At 44.6% G+C, this 23,591-nt stretch overlaps 1 protein-coding gene across 1 annotated transcript in view; it reads left to right on the forward strand.

Moving 5' to 3' along the window:
• The window catches only part of LOC146871057 (leiomodin-1-like), a 98,695-nt gene that overhangs the window by 62,282 nt on the left and 12,822 nt on the right, over positions 1-23,591 (forward strand). The gene's annotated exons all lie outside the window — the stretch shown is intronic.

The raw sequence follows: 23,591 nt of genomic DNA on the forward strand, positions 1-23,591 counted from the left end.
CTGAACTGGGGTGGCAGAGTGGGCTAAAGAACGGTGATGGATCAAACCCAGATCTGTTGACTGGGTGTGAGTGTTTGATTGGTTCTGATGCTCCGTCCATCACCACCCCCTTTTGTACCGCTTTGTTCGCCATAAGTTGGCAGGGTATGCTCAGACATGAGTCCCTTGCTCACTTTGCCACTGGATTCAAGCAAGCCTGGGTGAAGACGGCTGAAATGCCAGAAACCAGTCCTAGGAAGCTTGTTTCCTGTCCAGAGAAGGCATGGCTTGGCAGTTCGGGCTGGACTGTTCCGATATGGCAAAGGGTCAGACTGATTTGCATATTACCATGTCTGAACTGGGGTGGCCGAGTGGGCTAAAGAACAGTGATGGATCAAACCCAGATCTGTTGATTGGGTGTGAGTGTTTGTTTGGTTCTGATGCTCCGTCCATCACCACCCCCTTTTGTACCTCTTTGTTCGCCATAAGTTGGCAGGGTATGCTCAGACGTGAGTCCCTTGCTCACTTTGCCACTGGATTCAAGCAAGCCTGGCTGAAGACGGCTGAAATGCCAGAAACTGGTCCTAGGAAGCTTGTTTCCGGTCCAGGGAAGGCATGGCTTGGCAGTTCAGGCTGGACTGTTCCCATGAGGCACAGGGTCAGACTAATTTGCATATGGCCATGTCTGAACTGGGGTGGCAGAGTGGGCTAAAGAACGGTGATGGATCAAACCCAGATCTGTTGACTGGCTGTGAGTGTTTGATTGGTTCTGATGCTCCGTCCATCACCACCCCCTTTTGTACCACTTTGTTTGCCATAAGTTGGCAGGGTATGCTCTGAAGTGAGTCCCTTGCTCACTTTGCCACTGGATTCAAGCAAGCCTGGCTGAAGACGGCTGAAATGCCAGAAACCGGTCCTAGGAAGCTTGTTTCCGGTCCAGGGAAGGCATGGCTTGGCAGTTCGGGCTGGATTGTTCCCATTAGGCACAGGGTCAGACTGATTTGCATATGGCCATGTCTGAACTGAGATGGCAAAGTGGGCTAAAGAACAGTGATGGATCAAACCCAGATCTGTTGACTGGGTGTGAGTGTTTGATTGGTTCTGATGCTCCGTCCATCACCACCCCCTTTTGTACCGCTTTGTTTGCCATAAGTTGGCAGGGTATGCTCTGACGTGAGTCCCTTGCTCACTTTGCCACTGGATTCAAGCAAGCCTGGCTGAAGACGGCTGAAATGCCAGAAACCGGTCCTAGGAAGCTTGTTTCCGGACCAGGGAAGGCATGACTTGGCAGTTCGGGCTGGACTGTTCCCATGAGGCACAGGGTCAGACTGATTTGCATATGGCCATGTCTGAACTGGGGTGGCAGAGTGGGCTAAAGAACGGTGATGGTCAAACCCAGATCTGTTGACTGGGTGTGAGTGTTTGATTGGTTCTGATGCTCAATCCATCACCACCCCCTTTTGTACTGCTTTGTTTGCCATAAGTTGGCAGGGTATGCTCTGACGTGAGTCCCTTGCTCACTTTGCCACTGGATTCAAGCAAGCCTGGCTGAAGACGGCTGAAATGCCAGAAACCGCTCCTAGGAAGCTTGTTTCCGGTCCAGGGAAGGCATGGGTTGGCAGTTCGGGCTAGACTGTTCCCATGAGGCACAGGGTCAGACTGATTTGCATATGGCCATGTCTGAACTGGGGTGGCAGAGTGGTCTAAAGAACAGTGAAGGATCAAACCCAGATCTGTTGACTGGGTGTGAGTGTTTGATTGGTTCTGATGCTCCGTCCATCACCACCCCCTTTTGTACCGCTTTGTTCGCCATAAGTTGGCAGGGTATGCTCAGACGTGAGTCCCTTGCTCACTTTGCCACTGGATTCAAGCAAGCCTGGCTGAAGGCGGCTGAAATGCCAGAAACCGGTCCTAGGAATCTTGTTTCCGATCCAGGGAAGGCATGGCTTGGCAGTTCGGGCTGGACTGTTCCCATATGGCACAGGGTCAGACTGATTTGCATATTGCCATGTCAGAACTGGGGTGGCAGAGTGGGCTAAAGAACAGTGATGGATCAAACCCAGATCTGTTGACTGGGTGTGAATGTTTGATTGGTTCTGATGCTCCGTCCAACACCACCCCCTTTTGTACTGCTTTGTTCGCCATAAGTTGGCAGGGTATGCTCAGACGTGAGTCCCTTGCTCACTTTGCCACTGGATTCAAGCAAGCCTGGCTGAAGACGGCTGAAATGCCAGAAACCAGTCCTAGGAAGCTTGTTTCTGGTCCAGGGAAGGCATGGCTTGCCAGTTCGGGCTGGACTGTTCCCATGAGGCACAGGGTCAGACTGATTTGCATATGGGCATGTCTGAACTGGGGTGGCAGAGTGGTCTAAAGAACAGTGAAGGATCAAACCCAGATCTGTTGACTGGGTGTGAGTGTTTGATTGGTTCTGATACTCCGTCCATCACCACCCCCTTTTGTACCGCTTTGTTCGCCATAAGTTGGCAGGGTATGCTCAGACGTGAGTCCCTTGCTCACTTTGCCACTGGATTCAAGCAAGCCTGGCTGAAGGCGGCTGAAATGCCAGAAACCGGTCCTAGGAATCTTGTTTCCGATCCAGGGAAGGCATGGCTTGGCAGTTCGGGCTGGACTGTTCCCATATTGCACAGGGTCAGACTGATTTGCATATGGCCATGTCAGAACTGGGGTGGCAGAGTGGGCTAAAGAACAGTGACGGATCAAACCCAGATCTGTTGACTGGGTGTGAGTGTTTGATTGGTTCTGATGCTCCGTCCAACACCACCCCCTTTTGTACTGCTTTGTTCGCCATAAGTTGGCAGGGTATGCTCAGACGTGAGTCCCTTGCTCACTTTGCCACTGGATTCAAGCAAGCCTGGCTCAAGACGGCTGAAATGCCAGAAACCAGTCCTAGGAAGCTTGTTTCTGGTCCAGGGAAGGCATGGCTTGGCAGTTCGGGCTGGACTGTTCCCATGAGGCACAGGGTCAGACTGATTTGCATATGGCCATGTCTGAACTGGGGTGGCAGAGTGGGTTAAAGAACGGTGATGGATCAAACCCAGATCTGTTGACTGGGTGTGAGTGTTTGATTGGTTCTGATGCTCCGTCCATCACCACCCCCTTTGGTACCGCGTTGTTTGCCATAAGTTGGGAGGGTATGCTCAGACGTGAGTCCCTTGCTCACTTTGCCACTGGATTAAAGCAAGCCTGGCTGAAGACGGCTAAAATGCCAGAAACCGCTCCTAGGAAGCTTGTTTCCGGTCCAGGGAAGGCATGGCTTGGCAGTTCGGGCTGGACTGTTCCCATGTGGCACAGGGTCAGACTGATTTGCATATGGCCATGTCTGAACTGGGGTGGCAGAGTGGGCTAAAAAACGGTGATGGATCAAACCCAGATCTGTTGACTCGGTGTGAGTGTTTGATTGGTTCTGATGCTCCGTCTATCACCACCCCCTTTTGTACCGCTTTGTTCACCATAAGTTGGCAGGGTATGCTCAGACGTGAGTCCCTTGCTCACTTTGCCACTGGATTCAAGCAAGCCTGGCTGAAGACGGCTGAAATGCCAGAAACCGGTCCTAGGAAGCTTGTTTCCGGTCCAGGGAAGGCATGGCTTGGCAGTTCGGGCTGGACTGTTCCCGTGAGGCACAGGGTCAGACTGATTTGCATATGGCCATGTCTGAACTGGGGTGGCAGAGTGGGCTAAAGAACAGTGATGGATCAAACCCAGATCTGTTGACTGGGTGTGAGTGTTTGATTGGTTCTGATGCTCCGTCCATCACCACCCCCTTTTGTACCGCTTTGTTCGCCATAAGTTGGCAGGGTATGCTCAGACGTGAGTCCCTTGCTCACTTTGCCACTGGATTCAAGCAAGCCTGGCTGAAGACGGCTAAAATGCCAGAAACCGCTCCTAGGAAGCTTGTTTCCGGTCCAGGGAAGGCATGGCTTGGCAGTTCGGGCTGGACTGTTCCCATGAGGCACAGGGTCAGACTGATTTGCATATGGCCATGTCTGAACTGGGGTGGCAGAGTGGGCTAAAAAACGGTGATGGATCAAACCCAGATCTGTTGACTCGGTGTGAGTGTTTGATTGGTTCTGATGCTCCGTCTATCACCACCCCCTTTGGTACCGCTTTGTTCGCCATAAGTTGGCAGGGTATGCTCAGACGTGAGTCCCTTGCTCACTTTGCCACTGGATTCAAGCAAGCCTGGCTGAAGACGGCTAAAATGCCAGAAACCGCTCCTAGGAAGCTTGTTTCCGGTCCAGGGAAGGCATGGCTTGGCAGTTCGGGCTGGACTGTTCCCATGAGGCACAGGGTCGGACTGATTTGCATATGGCCATGTCTGAACTGGGGTGGCAGAGTGGGCTAAAAAACGGTGATGGATCAAACCCAGATCTGTTGACTCGGTGTGAGTGTTTGATTGGTTCTGATGCTCCGTCTATCACCACCCCCTTTTGTACCGCTTTGTTCACCATAAGTTGGCAGGGTATGCTCAGACGTGAGTCCCTTGCTCACTTTGCCACTGGATTCAAGCAAGCCTGGCTGAAGACGGCTGAAATGCCAGAAACCGGTCCTAGGAAGCTTGTTTCCGGTCCAGGGAAGGCATGGCTTGGCAGTTCGGGCTGGACTGTTCCCATGAGGCACAGGTTCAGACTGATTTGCATATGGCCATGTCTGAACTGGGGTGGCAGAGTGGGCTAAAGAACGGCGATGGATCAAACCCAGATCTGTTGACTGGGTGTGAGTGTTTGATTGGTTCTGATGCTCCGTCCATCACCACCCCCTTTTGTACCGCTTTGTTCGCCATAAGTTGGCAGGGTATGCTCAGATGTGAGTCCTTTGCTCACTTTGCCACTGGATTCAAGCAAGCCTGGCTGAAGACGGCTGAAATGCCAGAATCCGGTCCTAGGAAGCTTGTTTCCGGTCCAGGGAAGGCATGGCTTGGCAGTTCGGGCTGGACTGTTCCCATGAGGCACAGTGTCAGACTGATTTGCATATGGCCATGTCTGAACTGGGGTGGCAGAGTGGGCTAAAGAACGGTGATGGATCAAACCCAGATCTGTTGACTGGGTGTGAGTGTTTGATTGGTTCTGATGCTCCGTCCATCACCACCCCCTTTTGTACCGCTTTGTTCGCCATAAGTTGGCAGGGTATGCTCAGACTTGAGTCCCTTGCTCACTTTGCCACTGGGTTCAAGCAAGCCTGGCTGAAGACAGCTGAAATGCCAGAAACCGGTCCTATGAAGCTTGTTTCCGGTCCAGGGAAGGCATGGCATGGCAGTTCGGGCTGGACTGTTCCCATGAGGCACAGGGTCAGACTGATTTGCATATGGCCATGTCTGGACTGGGGTGGCAGAATGGGGTAAAGAACGGTGATGGATCAAACCCAGATCTGTTGACTGGGTGTGAGTGTTTGATTGGTTCTGATGCTCCGTCCATCACCACCCCCTTTTGTACCTCTTTGTTCACCATAAGTTGGCAGGGTATGTTCAGACGTGAGTCCCTTGCTCACTTTGCCACTGGATTCAAGCAAGCCTGGCTGAAGACGGCTGAAATGCCAGAAACCGGTCCTAGGAAGCTTGTTTCCGGTCCAGGGAAGGCATGGCTTGGCAGTTCGGGCTGGACTGTTCCCGTGAGGCACAGGGTCAGACTGATTTGCATATGGCCATGTCTGAACTGGGGTGGCAGAGTGGGTTAAAGAACAGTGATGGATCAAACCCAGATCTGTTGACTGGGTGTGAGTGTTTGATTGGTTCTGATGCTCCGTCCATCACCACCCCCTTTTGTACCGCTTTGTTCGCCATAAGTTGGCAGGGTATGCTCAGACGTGAGTCCCTTGCTCACTTTGCCACTGGATTCAAGCAAGCCTGGCTGAAATGCCAGAAACCGGTCCTAGGAAGCTTGTTTCCGGTCCAGGGAAGGCATGGCTTGGCAGTGCGGGCTGGACTGTTTCCATGAGGCACAGGGTCAGACTGATTTGCATATGGCCATGTCTGAACTGGGGTGGCAGAGTGGGCTAAAGAACGGTGATGGATCAAACCCAGATCTGTTGACTGGGTGTGAGTGTTTGATTGGTTCTGATGCTCCGTCCATCACCACCCCCTTTTGTACTGCTTTGTTCGCCATAAATTGGCAGGGTATGCTCAGACGTGAGTCCCTTGCTCACTTTGCCACTGGATTCAAGCAAGCCTGGCTGAAGACGGCTGAAATGCCAGAAACAGGTCCTAGGAAGCTTGTTTCCGGTCCAGGGAAGGCATGGCTTGGCAGTTCGGGCTGGACTGTTCCCATGAGGCACAGGGTCAGACTGATTTGCATATGGCCATGTCTGAACTGGGGTGGCAGAGTGGGCTAAAGAACGGTGATGGTCAAACCCAGATCTGTTGACTGGGTGTGAGTGTTTGATTGGTTCTGATGCTCCGTCCATCACCACCCCCTTTTGTACCGCTTTGTTCGCCATAAGTTGGCAGGGTATGCTCAGACTTGAGTCCCTTACTCACATTGCCACTGGATTCAAGCAAGCCTGGCTGAAGATGGCTGAAATGCCAGAAACCGGTCCTAGGAAGCTTGTTTCCGGTCCAGGGAAGGCATGACTTGGCAGTTCGGGCTGGACTGTTCCCATGAGGCACAGGGTCAGACTGCTTTGCATATGGCCATGTCTGAACTGGGGTGGCAGAGTGGGCTAAAGAACGGTGATGGATCAAACCCAGATCTGTTGACTGGGTGTGAGTGTTTGATTGGTTCTGATGCTCCGTCCATCACCACCCCCTTTTGTATCAAAATTGCTAAAGCACGTCACTTAAAATGCATTCAAAAATATATAATTGTTCTCTACAAATAATGCAGCTCTTCCTGAATAAACCTGGATTATTGTCATGTGTTGAGTACTGGAGATGATTCAGTGTGGGTTACAGGTTTTTAATAGCAGTGTTATGTGCAGTGAACTGTGCATCCAGAGTAACCTTTACTTCTGTTAAAAAACTTACTTCAAGTGAGTGCTGATTAAATAAGTGGGTTATGAGACACATAGTAATGCGTCCTCCATCCTAGAGATGTATTCTTTCCATATTTATTAGTGGCGTGCTTGTGCACCCAACATTGTGTTTTTCTGGAATTAATCTGACATGATTCATTCCCTTTGTACATGTTTAGCTGAGTTCTGTAAATGAGATGCTATGCGAGTACTGTACAAATGTACATTTATTTCTAGGAATATACTATGATTATTTTGAATGCTACTTATTTGGGTTTAGATTCTTTGTCAGAATATATCATTCAAAACTATTGTGCTACAAAAGTATCGAGTACCACAATATCGTGAAAGTTCCTCCTGCAACCTTTCGGAATCCCTTTCCTCCTAAGAGACACAAGTCTGGGCGGAAAGAAAATCTGAAAAAAACAACCGCAGTGTTCATTAGAACAATATCAGCATGGCTTCTTAGCCATGCTTACAATTGGAAAGATTTTCTTAGCAGATCTCATGCAACATTGTGTGTGTTTTTTGTCTTCACCTCCCTCCATCACCTTTGCACAACCATGCTTCCTCATGACCCTCCTGGAATCCTGAAGACAGACATATGTGCAGCTCTTCTGTTACATACAATCCTCAGTTCTGGAACGTCTGTAAGTATAGTTATACACTGACAACCCATTCTACATGGTTGTTGAATTCCATAATGCTGCAAAAATTTGAATCTAAATCCACAGTACTTTTAAAAAGGCTCTTAAACCCTGCTTTTTACACCTGGCTTATCTCTCCTTTCCTGCCGTTCTCACATAACATTAGAAGTCAACATGAGAAAAAGTATCATAACATTAATCTGTTGTTATATATAGCTGTCTAATCCCAGGTATTAGAGGTAATCCAGTAACAGGGGTTTAGCTCACAAGCACAATGGTGCATAGATCATCAGCTTTGGAATGATGTGAGGCTAGGTTGACTATATTGACATTCACCCCCCCACACCTATTGGTTACATTAAGATCTCCAAAACATAGACTAGAGTAGTTCCTCTATGAGAAAAGATAAGGGCCCTAATCTTGGTGGGATCCTAAACCAGGGCATGGGCTTCCCGGGGATCTGAATACTTTTAACACTCTAGCTATCAGGGTACATTGCGGCCTTAGGATAGCCCCTTCGTTTTTACTGGGTCAAGGGACCAATACCCCATTACACTTCCCTCTGGTTCCCTTAGACTCTTTTATTCTTCTCATACACTTTTCACCATCCTAGTTTTTTGTAACCCCCCACTTGCATTCTTCAAAACGGCGTTACAGATCAAAAGATCTCCGACAAAGAGCACCCAGGCCCGTCAAGTCTTGCAGTGCAGGTTTGACGAGGAGTTCCCTATGATGAAGCATGACACCCTTCTTGGTGTGTGAGGGCACTATGATCTGATCATTCAGATCCCCGTGAAGCCCTTGCCCCGTTTTAGGATACCACTGAGATTAGGGCCCTTACCTTTTCTCATAGAGGAACTACTCCAGTCTATGTTTTGGAGTACATTAGCCTAAGAGTAGCATATGTGTAGTACCTCGTTAAAAAAATAGCTCTTTGTCCCTCTCTCTCATGTTTATATTCATTAAAATCTCTTCAGGGCACTCATCAACATAGTCAACCATCAGTTTCCATTGCTGTAACGTAAGGCAGAAGGTCCCACAGAGATGAAATGTGGTCAACCCACTTAAACCCAAAAACAAGTACATAATTTAATATTTGACATATTTTTGTAAAATTGTAAACGAAAACTATGTATTCAGCACAATGTTTAATATGAAGTTTAAGACTGAACATGAATATTCTGATTTCCAAGATTTGTACTATGTAATGAAGCATGTTTTCTCAAACAAAGAAGCATCACCAAAAAGGTTATGATTCCATCGTTCTGACTTAGGTGAACTAAGTGTGGGTAGGCGGGGAAGGGGACCATTCTTTGTTGTGCTTCAAAAGCTATAAACTGTAGAAGAGTCTACTGTAATTCTACAAAGCCAAGAGAGGCCACCTGTTCTAAATTACATTGTATATACTGTCTCTAGCACTCAAGGCACTACATAACACCAGAACATTTGTGTGGCCTAGCAGATCATCTAAGAGATTACATCTTGTTCTACCTCAGTTGAACTAGAAGAGTTGCTTTTATGATTTTTCTGGCTGTTTTTGATTGTGTTTGTGTACAGGTCTCCTTTAATGGAGATGACAGCTTATAATGTCTTCACAAGGTTCTAACATGAGACTGATGTTTTCTCTTTTTGTGTCATTTGAAGATGGATGTGATTGTTTTACATTGAAGGAGTATCAGTATAGCCTTGTCATTCTGTTCTCTGCTTAGCCAATTTTCAGCAGCTATATTGTGTTTCTGGATTTATTTACTATGTTGTGAAAAACTGGCCTGACTGAAGATAACAAGCGGTCAAGACCACTGAGATAATTAGGTCTCTTCAAGGGTTTATTAGCACAATTTTGGTAAATAACCCAGAGCACCAAGGCAAACTTCAAGAGACAATTCATGAGGTGTTATATGTAATAGCACCATCAAAAAACAGAAGTAAAAAAAATAATAACTATACAAGGCAACTACCATAATGGTTGAAGCAGATCATCCAAGGTGTTAAAAAAACGGCAAGGGAAGTATGTAAAAATGTCTTTAAATAATTGGCATTTAGAGTCCAAAGTATATCACTAGGACAAGACCGAAAAGTTCCATAAATGGTGCAGACCTTAGGTATGAGTCAATAATGAAGAAAATGGAGGTTGTAACTTCAGTCTTGAAATGCTTGTCAGCTTAAGTCCTAGTGAAGCAGGCCGAGCCAATACAGGATGCCAATTGAGGGATAGTGAATCCAGATGATGGTGGCTCAAACTTGGGTGGATTCAGACTTCGGTGTGTTGGTAGCTCGAGCTTGAAGTTGTTGAACTTCTAGCTCATAAGTTCAACCCCCTGATAAAAAAGTGAAAGCAGCTGCAGGATGTAAAACTCAGTGAGCCCATAACAAAGCTAAGTGTGGGGTTCAGTTCACCCAAAACATTGTCTGCATCTGGCTTAAAAATATTGCATCTGTGTATAGAAACCATTATGCCAACTAATGCAAGAGTGGTGGGACATCTCGCAATGAGGAAACAGAGATGCTGAGGCTGCAGCATGATCTTGGTTAAACGCTGGGCATTTCAAATCAGTACCCTACTCAGTGCTGTCATTTCTGTTGATTCAAAAAGATAAAAGTTGTTTTACTCGAACCAATTTCCAGTGCAGTTCTTCAGTACTGGGTTTGATCAAACCCTGTCACCTTAGATCAGGTATTAACATCCAGTGGTTTGGTATTGGGTAAAAGATATTATAATAGCGGATTTTGATACCCGTCCGCATGTTACAGTAACCAACCTTAGTTAATCCCTCAGCTTTTCCCTCACAGGCAGCAGTCCCGGTAGGACGGGACTGCTGCCTGTGAGTGAATAGCGAAATAATTAACTACAGTCACTGTAACAGTTAGTGTATCTACATGTGGGCAGATATCCTTGGATGAAAGTGTCAGCAAGGATGCATTGCAATGTCATGTTCAGATCCCCACATTGCATGATGTGCATTTGCATAATTCAGACCAAGATTTGATATATGGAAAATGGCGAGAGAATACCTTATTGGTTGTGAAGAGATTATGGAAATATTCATCAAAGAGAATTTAAGGTATTTGTAGTTTTTAATGGTCTGCAGAGAAGATTGCTTCCTCCTCTACTACCCTTCATATAAATCTTTTAAACTCCACCTTGTGCTGTTGATGATCCTGATATACTGCTCAAACGGGAGTGAAACGTCAATAGAGTAGATCATCGAAGGGATTGATTTAGAGGTGTGAACACCTCTTTCGAGTGTCCTTGTGTAAGACTCTTGAGGAGCGTCTCCTATAAGACCTTGATGAACTATCCTCCATGTTGTGCTTTATAATGTATTTGCCTATGCCTATTTTTTGTTCTGTTCCTTGTATAGCAGGGTATATATTTTGGTGAGTTTTGGATTGGGTTATTATATCTAAGTATGAATTATATATTAGTTTTTGGAGAATAAATACAAAATATTTTGGATTTAGTATTTTGATCCCTCCCTTTTTCTACTACATCCCTGACAATTTGTATTTATGTATTGTTGGGATTGTTTGATACTATTTCTGTTAATACCTTAAGGTACATTTGTATTTGATTCATTGACAGGTATCTCACCTAGTGTTACCTCATGTGACGTGATTAGGGAGTGCTCGCCACAACTAGACTCCACGTCAATAAGCATGGGAAAGGAAAAAATTCCTTTTCATTAAATAACCCTCACACACTCTAGTAGTGTCATGCTTCATCATCGGTTTCACCCTGACTCCTAAAGGTCAGGGTAGGCTCAACGATTTTCCAGGGAGCTCTTATGAGAAAAACACTATGGGGCGTAACCAGGGGTGGCTCGTCCATGTGGGCGGAGGAGTGTCGCCCCACTGCTTTCTCGCAGTGCAATAAGCAGAAATATAAAATGGTATTATAAATACCATTTTATGTTTCTGCTTCTTGCACTGCGAGAAAGCAGAAGGGTTTGGTTGGGGGTGGGCGGTGGGTGTGTCTGTTTCAGGGGAGGAGTGGCCCTCTGGGGCTGACCAAACCAGTCATGCACACTCTGCCTTTTCCCCATGTAGGCTGCAAACTTCTTTCTAAACATATAAAGCCACAATTCAACTCGTTCACACCACTATAGACTTGTTGTCTCAGCCACTCTTGTCTCTTTGAGCAATAAAATATGTATCCATTCACACCTTTAAAAACATTACAGCAAACAATAGAAACTGTTCTCATACTACACACATTTTGGCGCATGCCCTGTACTTTCTTTTAACAACAATGTGCGTGCGCATTTCAAAAAGCTTCCAATAAAGTCTCTAAATTAGCTTCACAATGGCGCTGTTGGCTACCCAAGCCCACTAATAACAACAAAACGGTGCAGGTCTTTACTTTTAGCACTCGGCTGTGTGCCACGTGGAGAGTTCTCACTATCTTCACCTGTGTTACAAAAAAAACATCTGTAGTCACCTGCAGCGGTACTTTATTTTCCTATTCTCAACAGAATCTCGAAATCTGGGTCGCTGTAGCACTAAAAGTGCTCCAAAATTAATTCTGATACAAATATTGACAAAAAACCATAGTAGAACCAATATACATTCATCCTGAATACTAACAGGCAGTCATCTTGAGGCTGTTTATGTAATGCTCCCAGGGGACTTTGCTTTGCTTGCACAGTTTTAATTCTTACAACATTAAACTGCAGCAAAGGCCTACATATTTTCTTCTGAAGCAGTGTGCATGGTGGTTATTTACAAGTACCCAGAGAAAAGTAAATATTTACACAGACTCATTTGCCGTCTTTGCAAGAAATACATACAAATATACTCTTGTCTATTATTACTACACACCACTATTCTCTATACAACATCATTCTGTACTAACACTGCTCGTTACTACTATTTACATACTAAATTCCACTATATGGCGAGACCTATTGGCATTGCCAATACTTGTCATTTATTGAAATGCCCACATGAAAATCAGTTCTTATCTGCTGTGTATGTTTAAGTGTGAACTTCCTGTTCAACTTCAGAGCTTTTTTATTATTATATACTTCACAGTGGCATCAGTGTTGCCTTGAATGGTCTGACGTTTCTTTATTGATTCAGCTTACACTTCCAGCTTGGAAAAAAGCTTAATCAATAAAGAAAAGTCAGCCCTTTCAAGGCAATGTTAATACAACTGTGAAATATATAATAAATAAGCTCTGAAGTTGAACAAGGAGTTCACTCTTAAACATGCACAGCGGAGAAGAACAAACTGTAATGAGGGTATTTCTAAAAATAAAAACGTTTTCTACAGTACTTTTATTGCAAACCCACTCCTCTCTCTCCATTTATAGAGCAAGAATAAACACACGCCAGAAATTAGCACATATCCATTTACACTCCCAGCATGGGAAAAAAGTTGAATCAAGACAGAAAAGTCAGCCTGTTCAATACAACATAATTGTGCTTTTCAACTGGGCCTGGTAAAAATTATTAAATTAATTCATAGTTTCACAAGTACATTTAATTTTTCTGGCAGTGTACCTCTCAAGTTGGAAATTCTAGTGCCGCTGGGTCTTTCACTGGTTGCGCTCTTGCGCAGTGTGATACACTACCTGCACAGTATGCAACCAGAAAACCTGGGCTTTTATAATAAGGCTTCGGTGTCCAGGCTGCTGCATCAGCCCACTTCCCACACAGGTTGTGTAGTATTAAACACAGTGCCAGGCTGCAGAAGGCAGGTGGCACGATTCCCGTTGGATAGTCTGATACTGCTTATGCCGAAGTCAAACTTTCAGCAATGATATCATCTGCTTCTGCAAGCCCCGCCTCAGCATATCAAAGGATCTGGTTTGATGACGGGCAAAAGTTGCAAAGAGGCCTAAAATTGAACAAAATAATAAACACTGGCTATACAATGGTAAAAGAAGAAATCCGGTCGAAAGGGTTTGTGAGAGCTGCCGATGACTTGCAGTCGACCAGTTGGAGACCCCTGCTTTATGCAAATCTTGTCCAAAGAGTGACTATTAACTTTGCTAAAGATCATACTGTGGTGAAAACATTACAGACAGCCATCTTCTGAAGCACAACAAGCATTGTAGATAGGATCGTACCTGGTGCACACAGCCTTCTATTTTAAGTAGAAATGCTGAGAAGATTCCGTCTAATAAAGTAAGACTGCGTACAACACTTAGTATTTAGTACGTAGAATCTTTGCCCTTCTAGAAACTTTTTCTGCTGTACCAGAAAACGTATATGGAGCATAATGAACACAAGGCAGCTGTCACTTGCACGCAGAACTGCTCGTCAATATAAAGATTTATAACGTGGTCAATACCTCTATACACAAAGGGTGCATTAGGAGCACATGCGTTTTAGTAAACACTTATACCGATTAGCTGGACACAAGCTGTAAAAAACTAGGTAGGAAAATAATATGGTCGTTACCCGCCACTATATAAACTATAAAACAAAACACACTCATTGAATGATGTCATCAGTAATGTCATCAATTATATAATTTGAAATGTAATCAGGGATGTCCTAAATACATGGAACATGTCATGAGTGATGTCATATGTGAGGTCATAAGCAGCGCATGGAGGAGGAGAGCGTTGACCGGTGAATTTCTGTGTTTTTTTAGTTCAAAATGTTATTGGTGCAACTGACATGCACCTAACTCACTCATTAATTTAACCTTTGTGTTTTTAGTGAATATTCACTGAATAAATCAAAGGTTAAAGTAGCCTTATTTAACAACAAAAAAAAAAACAGACATTCACCAGTTATGGTTAGCAGAGCTAAACAGATATAGTTTCATGGTAAAGGTATTGTGGGATAAAGGATATGTGAGAAAGGCATGCGTTTAAAGTCATGCACCCATTGTGAAAGAGTGGATGATGCAACTAGAGAGGTCCCACACCACGGTCAGGGTTACAGTTGCATTACTAAGGAACCACAGGCCATTTCTCCAGGTGATTCTGGTTCACTTCCATGACATGGATTTCTTCCCATTACTCCTTCCGTGTCATGACACCTATTTAGTATAAAGAGCATAAGAATAACAGCAAGGAGCAACAACTACAGGTTATGTACTTTCTACAAATGTACTAGTAGTGGAACATTTCAGTTGATCAAGTGAGAATTGCATAATAATCCAATAAATTTTAGAGCAAGGAAAATTGTGGGTGTAGCGTAGTTTACCAAAAATAATTATTGGGACCTTACAGCAATATTCTTGTTATATACACACAGTTTACACATGCACCTTCATAGTATCTATTGGATTGGACTGATGCTGATCCAAATCCTCCCATAACTTTATAGGTCTATCGCCAAATCGAGACAGGGCACTATAGAGTAAGCTTCCACTATTGACTAATACTGGGGCCATTGATGCACCACAAACTGTATACTTGGCACATACTCAAGCCTCTACATTTGGTGATGGAATTCATCATGTGGTTACTGAACATCAGACAGGTCCAATGTGATTCAGTATTGCTGGACCTGGCCCTTTCTGCAGGGTCATCCCCAAACTTAGCACACCATAGCCCAGCTATGCTTTCAGATTGTAGAACATTTACCCATTCTTCCTGGACAAAAACATCCACAAATACCCTCACAAAGAGAGGTATTCTGGATTAGATGATTTGATACAAAGTCCCCTAGAGGGCTCAATGACAAAATTGACATGAGTTGCTTTCTGTAAACATTTCTTTCATACACACAAATGTCATGTAATAAACTCAAATATTCAGACAACTTTTACATGTACAAGGCAGTCTTGTAGTCCATCATTGCTATACTTTGAAGCAACCACCTTGGATATTTATAAGTTGGTTGAATTATACTAATCTTATTGCACAATACCACAAAAAAATTGTATGTTTCCAAGATCTGTTCAGTAATTCTCACCTCATTGAAATTGTATCATATTTACTTTTTTGCAAATACATAGTGAAAAAGCATGCTATATGAGGTAAATAAACCATCGGTGATTGGTGGCGTTCATCTTTTATTTCTTGTCAAGTACTTTCTCTACATTATCACTCTCAGTAAGAGCAGGTTTTGTTTTATCGATCACAAAAGTGAAGTTTTTATCTCAACATTTTTTGAATCAGCACATACTTAGGATGTTTTTATTTTAATTTTGAAATATACTCAGTGATCTTTCTTCACAGGTTAACAAACTCTACAGTCGTGTCTAGGGCAGCTCGGATATACATCCACGGGTTAGACAGTGGTGAATACTAAGACCTCGGATATACAGCCACAGGTTAGACAGTGGTGAATACTAAGACCTCGGATATACAGCCACAGGTTAGACAGTGGTGAATACTAAGATGGCGGTCATGTTGAAACGATGCACAACATTGTTTTGTTAGTCCTACTTTATGACTAACAAGGCAGAAGCTGTAAAAGCGTGTGTATTCGCTAACGGGGATTCAGCAGTGTTCCCCACAGAAACTTTAGCCAGGAGGACTAGATGGAGGGCAGTTTTTAAAAAGTGACAGGTACGCATCCACAAGGACATGTGTTTGTTATGTTAGCTTTTAACTTATCGAGCACACAGATGAGCTAATTGCACTGTTCATTTTAAAGACACATTTTGTTAATGAGGCTAGAGCTTTGCATAATGCGTGGCTTCATCATTCAGACTCTGGATTACTCAGACCAGGTTTATTCCTGGAGGTATGACACTCAATAGAATAGACATGCAAGATGTTGATTAAGGTGTTCGCCTATTTCTGAGTTTTCCCACTGGCTTCTTTCTGTAGTTCATTTCAGTATTTGGTAGAGTCCATGTTTCCAAGTGGAACCAAATTCAGTGAGTTTTTTTCTGGTATTCTAATGTGTAAGCAATGTTTCATTTTTGGAGCACAAGTAATAGCATGTATAGATATCTCACGTAGTCACAGGGTAATGTCGTGAGGTTTCTTTCGAAGGACCATTTGGCTACATTTTAGTTTCTGTTTTCATTTCTTTCCTTCAACTACACATGGTTCTACACAAAACACACAGCTATTTTTGTTCACATTTAGTGCTCTGGTCATTAAGTTTTGGTGGTCTTTCAAAGTTATAAGCATGCAATAATGTTTTCTACTTACCTTCTTGACTGCACTTGGTTTCTCAATAAAATGGAGGAGCTTTTACACACATGCAGTGATTTGGTGATTGAATTGTGACAGATTTTTACAGTTATATACAGATAATGTTAAAGCTATGTATTTTTATTTGAAAAAAAACAACTTGCTTTATTGTTTTTTTTGTTCAGAGAGTCCCTGAAGAAGGGACGGTGTCCTGAAATGCATTCGGCAGAACATTCTTGAGTGGAAATATCAAGAAACTCTACGATGCAATTGGTTCTGTCGCAAATTGTAATTTTAGGTTTAATTTATAGGATCGATCTCTGTATTGGAAAAGGGACACTTAATTGAACACTGTTAAAACAAAAAATAAGGATTTAGAATGAAAAATGATTGTTCAAAATTGTATTATAATGTAAGATAAATCTTCAGCAGTGCACACTGAGTCCACCGTACCAGTGGTACTTGGCTATTTTTGTTGTTATGGTTCACTTATGTTGGCAGTATATGTTTCAGTGATGCACACAATGTGTTCCTTTAGTGTAACGTAGTATAGACCTAAAAAAAGAGAGTGCACAATACATACATATTTTTTTCTCAAATAAACCTTTTTCCAGGCATACACCTTCTTTTTGATATATTTGTCACACCTAGGGTAAGCCCTAAATAGCCCAGGGGGCAGAAAACAGTGAATTTAAAAAGTTGGCCATGTAATTTTAAGTTTCACATATCTTGGTGGTGAAAAACTCTTAAATTCATTACTGCATGGCCTACCTCTCCCATGTCATAAAATGTGGATACCGTATTACATTTAATAAGTGATAACTTTCAATTGGGAGCAGGTAGGCATGTCGAGTTTTGTGTCTTAAGAACTGTAATTTAAGACTCTCTTTAATGGTAAAGTCCTGATTTTTGTATCACAAATTGTATTCAGTTTTGCTGAGATCACTCACCCTTAGGCCGATATATACAAGAAAAATAAAGAATATCAAATTATCATAAACAGTAATATAAAACACGCACAGAAAGTTCCACATATTTCCACCCCACCCACTCAATCCAGACCCAGCATTCTCAATGAACAAGAGTTCATATCTGTTCCCTTTGTCCACCTCCAACATTCACACATGTTCGGATCTCTTCTTCGACACATGTAGTTGGGGAACGGGCTGGCTCCAGAATAATACCCATATAGTCTACCCACCTTTGCCCAATTTTGGTATGTTTCTGAAGGCATCCCTTCACCTACTACACCGCAACTTCAAGCCAATACAGCTGGTCTAATCCCTTATTCCAGCCTTTCAAGGAAGGAGTGTGGTCGGCCTTTCTTGTCTTGGTTATAACCCTCCTCACCAAGGTCAAGTCCATGAATAGGAGGGCACATTTGTATCTATTACCGCTGATTTTGTCTGCAACATGTAAAAGAATCAGTCTCAGGTCAAGTGGAGTGGTGCAGGAGAGAACCTCTTCGAGACAGGAGGTCACCCCTCACCAAAGGCAGTTCAATGCTGTACAACTCCAAACTGTGTGCAGAAATGTGCAGTCTTCTGTTCAGCATCGAGGCATAATGGACAGCTTAGCAGTCCCATGTGCCATAAGTGATATCTCACATAGTAAGCCCTATGAAGTTATTTAAGTTGAATAAGATGGAGAACGGCTGAAATGGCCGCCTCTCAGGGTGCGCGCAGATCGCCAGATCAGTCATCATCATCTAGGGCGTTGATATCCACCTCCCATGAACTTCTAAAGGCAGAGAGCATGTGTGTGCTGTGCAATTCAAGTGAGCAATATATTTTGGTGATCTGATGAGACCCAAGATCTCCTAAGAGGAGTTTGCCCTCCATCGGGTTGCACTCTGGAAGTGTTTCAAGGTGTCTAGTGTATGGGTGAATGGTTTGTCACAGCTATAAGTAACAATGAAATTGGCTACAGTGCAATTGATATTCAAGCTGGAGTTCTTGAAACGATCTCAAGACTGTGCAACTTATTACATCTCCTAAAGTGGAGATACCTATAGTATCCCACTTTCCGAAGCCGTCCAACTGAGTCACCTGATGTAGCACCTTTCCATACCAAAGAAGCATCCACTTTGGTAGCGTCCCCCACCACCTCATGCGCTGCAGGTAACTCTGCCAGATATTCAGAACCCCCCGTGTAGCTGGGGGGTGGGGTGTTGTAACCCACCCCAGCTGTCCTATAGAGGTAGTCCAACAAGGGGGTCACGCCCATTGCCTATATTTTGGCCGTGAATGCCCGATCCCCGTTCAGATCATACCATGTCTCATTGATTATCATTAATTGTGAGGCAGAATAATGGGAGTACACGTCCCCAACTGTGATGCCGCCAATGTTGTAGATTGAAAGCACCTGGTGAGTGCAATACGAGGGGTACTTCCATTCCAGTGGAACCCCGAAAGGATAGAGTTGACCTGCCTAAACCCACCTTGGGATGGTATATAGATGCTTTTGTTGTTGATAAAATAGTCTGGGCAGGGTGACCATCTTAAATTTGGCTGATCTACCCATCAGGGATAGCGGAAAAAGTGACCATATTCTCACCTCCTCTTTCACCCGAATCACAATTAGTCCGATATTCCTTGACCACGACCACTGCACATCCGGTGACAGATACACCCCCATATATTTACTGCCTCCCTCTACCGAATGTAGGCCCAATTCCCGGGTGGTAGTTCCTGTGTGCTCATTTAGGGGGAAGACAGCGGATATCAAGTTATTCATAAAGAGGCCTGATGTTTCACCAAAGATTTGCATAATCTGGAGTAGATAGTCCCAAGACCTCTGGATCGGTCATGAAAAACAAAATTTCATTAGTGTATAAGGCTTTCCGGTCAAAGCATTCAGAGCTCCATTGAAAGACCCGCACCTGCGCATCCATCCTGACCAAAACCCCCAGCAGCTCAACCACTAACTCGAACAACAACGTGGAGAGAGGGCCCTAATGTGTATTGGGAACTTCTCAGATATGCAACCCGCTACTCGCACAGAAGCCATCAAATTGTTATATAACAGGCGCATGTAAGAATGGAACCTAGGATCAAAATTTAGTCTTGAAGCAGGGTTAACAGGTAGTCCCAAGTAACGGAATTAAACACCATATCCTTATCAGCAAGGAGTACCACCACCAGCCTCCTCAGGCGTTCCGCCAGGGCAAGGGGGTTTGAAACTCGCAGAATGTTATGACGCGTGGCTTGGCTTGGCCTGGCATGAAGCCAGTTTGATCCTCGTGAAACAAATCTGGAATATGATAGATCAGTCTATGTGCGAGAGCTTTACGGAGGAGCTTTGTCTCCATGTTCAGGAGGGATATCAGGTGATAAGAGGAGTTTTCGTCCGGTGGGTGGCCTGGTTTGGGGAAGACCCTTATTTCTGCACGACACCAGCTAGGAGGAAGCATTGCCATTTCCACGGCAGCCTGAAATGCTTCTAGACAATGTTTTCCAAGTTTAGACATGAAGACTTTAAAAAACTTGCCTGGAAGCCCACTCGACCCGGGGCCTTGCCTAACCGAAACCCAGATAAAGCTAATGCGATCGCAGACTCCGAAAGTGCCTCATCAACTTGAGCACACATAGACTATGAAAGTGCAACACATCCATGAAATTGACCACCTGCTTGAGCGGCAATGTTTCTCGCTGAGCATATACTAAAGTACCTCTCAATACTGTGAGCTGTTTCCCGTGGATGCACCAGCAGTGTACCTTGCTCCTCCCAGATAAGCGAGAGGGCTGCCTGTCTGCATGCGGCTTGACAGCCGAGGAAGCATACTACTCAAATTGTCCCCCTATTGGGATATGCGCCTATGTGCCGCTCTGTAAAGTCAGATTTTAAATCACAATTCTGAAAATTACGCTTTTAGAAAGATGGTATTTTCTGGTCCAAACCATTTGATGCCTGTATCCTGGGTCACACGACTAGGTGTGGCTAGCAGCTGTTTTTTGTGTATTGCTCCCAGTCACTGAGACAAAGGGGGAAGAGGTGTTGGCTGGATGGGCTTTGCCTGAGTACACTTGTGAAGATTTTTACACTAGCCTTCTGTGTCCCCAGGCAAACTGGGGGCAGGGCAGGGAAATCGTATCCTACCTGAATGCTGACACCAGGTATAAATATAGGACTCTTAGACCTAACACTTAAAGGAACACCTTTGCAAATGTGGAAGACTCAAGGACTGCTGTGCTGCTCTGTTGCAAGAAGGACTAGTACACTGCTGCCCTGATGCCTGAGCAAGAAGGGCAAGACCTGCATCTTGAGCCAAGGACCGGCGAGCTCTGTCAGTCTAGCTGTGGTCCTGTGGGCAGAACCAACACATCTCAATGCATTTCCTCACAGCTCCGCATTGGAACTGCCACTGTGCAATGCATTCCTGGTGCAGGACCTCGTAGCCAGCAGCCTCTCAGAACCACCACTGTGCAACCCATCCTCAACGCTGGACTTCACAGCACAAGCCCCTCGTTGACGGCATCCTCAACTATGATGCAGGACCTCACATCGCAGCCTCACAGCTTTTCCAGAGCTGCTGCTGCGTGACACATTCTTGATGCAGGACTTCGCATCCCAAGCCTCCCCGCTCACGCCCCCATCAACGGCATCCTCGATGATGACACAGGAACTTGTATCGTGGCCCCATAGCTTTGTGGGAGTCATGCTGCGCAATGCAGCCTAGATGTGGGATCTTGCAACGCTTGACAACTAGGATTTAAGGTACTTTGTTCAACAGGCCTAACTTGGTCCTTGTTTCTGGCCCATGATCCATCTTATGACTATATTCCGGTCTAGCGTGACCAGATAATGACAGTTAGCACTTTGTGTTTTAGGCACCATTTTCACTTAAAAAATGTAAATTGCATATCTCTGGTTCTACTAATTGGATTTTTGTTGCTTTGGTCTCAAATAGTTTATTAAATTTTACTCTATTTCTCTGAAATTGGTGTAGGAGTTTCCTTATGTTTTTTTTTCATTTTAATACTGTTTGAAGTGATGCATAAATACTTTACACATTGCCTCTAAGTTATGTCGACTGCTTTTGTGCGAAGCTACCAGAAGGTTAAGCACAGGTTCATTCGGGGTTGCTTGTGACATCCCCTGACAGAAATGATGGTTGCTTCATGAGTAAAGTTTCATCCTCCTCAACCTGAAACTCAGTTTCATATAAGTATATTGAACATGAGATGAATACAAGGTGGGCTATTTTTTTACTATTACCTTCCACAGAATGGCGATCTTTATATAAACCTTCTGTCCATCCTGATGAAGACCCCTTCACAATTTTGACATTGGTTTGGTTGATGTGTTGACACCCGTATTATGATATATTTTCTACTGTGCCTGTGGATTTTATATGTCTCTGTTGCATGTAACATCATGAGAGCTCCATTAGTGAAAACAAATAATGCTGACTTTCTGCCAGGCTACAGTAACATTTGTTCTGTTCCCCAACATACACCCGCAAAGAGGGAATTTGTTTTTTAAAAACAAACAGTGTTTTTGATACATTGGCAATTGTTTTAGCTTGTGGTGGTAATTTTTGTGTTTTTTCACAGTGTGCGTTGCGGACCCATACAGGAAACAAGCATTGGCATAGCCAATAGGTCTCGCCTTTGGACCTTATAAGTGTTTAGACAAGCAACAGTTGATGTTGTTGCACCAAGGATATTGTACTGCATAACTAAATACTTATAAGGTTCCAAAAGCGAGACCTATTGGCTATGCCAATGCTTGTTTTAGCATATTCATGCCGTCCCAATGCAATGACTCCGGGCCTTATTGAAGCCTTGGGAATCAGAGGGCTCGCAAGGGCAGCATTACCTCCTCAAAGGAATCCTTTTATATGGAAATTGGGTCAGTGGACAGATGGAAAACAGCAGGAGAGCGTGCCAAAAGGTGCTGGGGAGAAGGGGCCTATGAGGAGGGGTGCTGGCCGCACGGGAGCGGCCGGGAGACAGGCAGGCATGGTGGTCTGAGCCGTGGGGAGCATGCATTGTGCCATGTCCCTGGATACGGAATACCTTCCAGGTCGCAGGGGGCAGAATGTCCGGGTCATCACATCTGCAATGAACACGATGCTTGGGGTGTCTTTTTAGGAGCTCGTGAGAAGACATGGGAGAAAAATACATGCAAGCCCACTCATTGATGCATGTAGAAATGCGAACCTTTCTGGCATCCACCAAGAGCAGAGCTCTGACAGGCCGTTTGGCTGACAGTCAGTCAAGAAAATGTTTTCAACTCTGCCGATGTGACTCTTTCTGGAGGCAGACACAACTAAAAAGGAGTTTTCAAAGCACGGCTGAGATTTGTAGGACTTTTTTTAACCTAGCGCCTTATCTGCGGGGAGGCTCTGGAGCACTATTAGAGGCGCTCGTAATTGAGTTCTGGATGGTATAGGCAAAGAGAGAGATAGTGAGAGACGGAGAGAGAGGGGTGCTGAGAATAAACACAGAAAGATCAGAATAATAAACCACAAATATGTGACAGAAAACATACAGACTATGTTTAAAGTGGTGGGTTGCTCTTTTCTGGGGGGAGCTCCGGAGGGGCTGATTTACATGCCGGACATGGAGACTGTGGAAGCTGCCATTTTAGGAGAGAAGAAGAGCTGCTGCTTCCTTCCGCTTCCCCACCGCCTCCGCTTGTCTGTTAGCAACATAGGCAGCGCAGACAACAGGAGGGTGCGGGAGCAAAGGCAACACGCCACATGCGTGTGGGGAGGGAACAACCTATTCAAGAGCTCGTATGCAAGCAGTGAGTGTTCAACGAGCCGTCATACCGGCATGCGCGCATTGCCAAGCGCTGAAAAAATAAATGTAGGTTGCGAGCAGAGACAATGGGAGTGGATCACAAAGACCCGCAGATGCAACGAGATGCCGCAGGCAAGCAAGAAACTTATTCTTATTAAAGTTTTATGTGGACTTGGTGGGGGAGTTATTTCGGTGCAAACTTT

This window comes from Triturus cristatus, chromosome 1_1, assembly GCF_964204655.1.
Source record: "Triturus cristatus chromosome 1_1, aTriCri1.1, whole genome shotgun sequence".
Classification (NCBI taxonomy): Eukaryota; Metazoa; Chordata; class Amphibia; order Caudata; family Salamandridae; genus Triturus; species Triturus cristatus.